The sequence below is a fragment of the Humulus lupulus genome, chromosome 2, assembly GCF_963169125.1.
Source record: "Humulus lupulus chromosome 2, drHumLupu1.1, whole genome shotgun sequence".
NCBI classification, from domain to species: domain Eukaryota; kingdom Viridiplantae; phylum Streptophyta; class Magnoliopsida; order Rosales; family Cannabaceae; genus Humulus; species Humulus lupulus.
Window position 1 is genome coordinate 237235152 of NC_084794.1, and position 2166 is coordinate 237237317.

A 2166-nucleotide genomic window follows, 5' to 3' on the forward strand; every position below is an offset into this window, starting at 1 on the left:
AATCAAGCCGTTAATTTGAAAACGTGTCATTAAACAAGTATGAGCTAGGGTTAAAAATATTTTGGTCTCAAAAGACTCATTTTATATAATTAAACTGTTATATACATGGGATCCCAAAAGAAATAAAGTTAAAAGTTGATTTACAGACTTCCAAAAGTACATAAACAAAGGTAAGCCATACTAAGGCAAAATAGACAATCTTTGGGTCTCGCGTCCCTGCCTAAACCTCAACTATGGCGGCTGAGCAGCTGGCCATGTACATTCCGCTCGCAGAGCTCTCCAATCAAGGCTGATCAAGCTTGCCCTTGCCTTTACCTGCACTACGTAGCACCCGTGAGCCAAGGCCCAGCAAGAAAACATATGCAACACAAACAGTGATAACAGATAGCAAATTCATTAAGCATGAACTCTTATCAAGAAATCCACATAATATCATTCAGCATATATTCAAAGTCATGGATGCAACATTTATATCACATAATAATCAGGGCCGACAACTTAGGCCGCACCCTCTGTTTATCCCATTGACTCCAGCCCGCTTAAACCGAGCTCAGTGCATATTAAGCTGTCCTCGGCTACCATTGGTCGAGCCGCGCCTTGTGCGCTAGTGTAACCCTTGGTACCCTTAGGTCGTTGGTTCACTAAATAGCTTGCATGGCATAATACCATCTTTTCAAGCATTCACAATAGGGAACCCTTAGTCCCGTCACATATATTCAACCATGTGCAATTTTCTTACCTTTAGTCTTTACGGTTATTGCTTATGAGCAACACTCCTCAAGCACGATCCTTTCCCGAGCCTAAGCTTTTATCACCTAGTCACAACCAATGTGTAGAGTTCCATTAATACTCAAATATAGGTTTCCAGTTACAAAACTAACTTCCAGGAATCCGATTTCCACCAAGCACGGTGGTGAAATCAATCCCGAGCATACTAGACGACATTCCCATGCCTAAGATCCCCAAAAGTCCAAGTGCACAACTAAGGGCTGCGGCCCTTGAGGCTTAGCCACAGCCCTAGCCTCAAAACAGAACCAAGGGCCACCCTGAGCAAAGACACGCGCCGTGGCCCTTGCAATGGGCGCTGCGGCGCTCACCCTTGGCCGAGCCTCCTTGGCTCATCTTCATCCTAGGGCCGCAGCGCTCTAGAACAGAGTCGCGGCCCTTCCCTTCATGCCCAGAAAACCCACCATTTCAAAGCTCAAAACCTCAGCCAAAACCACTCCTAAGCTCCCTACTTCAACACCCAACATTACCACAACTCATAGACCAACTTAAGCCACACAACTCAACAGAAAATTCAACTCAAAACTCATGGAATTCCCACTCTTAATCACTGAAACTTTAAGAACATAACCACTCAAACTAACCAGTCAAAAACCCAAAATCAAACCACTAATTCATAAGTTTATGCTTACCTTGTTAATGGAATCCTTCCTCTAACCAAAACTCAGCTGACTCCCAATGTTTCCCTTCTCAAGTTCCACCCTAAACATCAATTGGACAATAACCTCAATAACCAGCTGAACTCAAAGTTAAACTTCAGAAAACACAAGGTTTAAATCCTTACCTTAACCTTGATTTGATTCCCTTGAATAGGTCTTGAACTAAGCCTCAGAAATCTAGCTCAATTTCCCAATGATTCCCAGCTCTAAAGTCCCAGAATTTTCCCAGCTTCTCCCTTGAGTTTTCACTTAGTTTCCTTTGTGTTTTCCTTGAGAGAAAGGAAAGAAGAAGGGGGAAAGAGTGTTTAGGTCGGTTTATTCTTTCTACAGGTTTCCTCAAACTTGTCTTACTTGTTAAGTTAATCCCAGGGCTCGGGGTGTCGGAACCGTCCCCGAGGGCAAAATGGTAAAATCCCCCAATATTCCCGCCTAGACTTCCTAACCTCAAATATATCTCCATATATTTATTTTCATAACCCGATAGTCTGAATAACTACCCAATACCTGAAATACCCTTGACTTATCTAAAGTCCACCGCTAAGCCCCGTTGTGACTTTTTCCCCGCTAACTGGCTCTAGGATCGCCTTGAGTCATGCTCTGCAGTTCTACCCACATAATAATGTGGTTATCACAATTTACCATATTCACATATCACATAAAAGCCAATATAATCACACAAGCATCATTAACCATATAATCGTGCATTTAAATCAATATATTC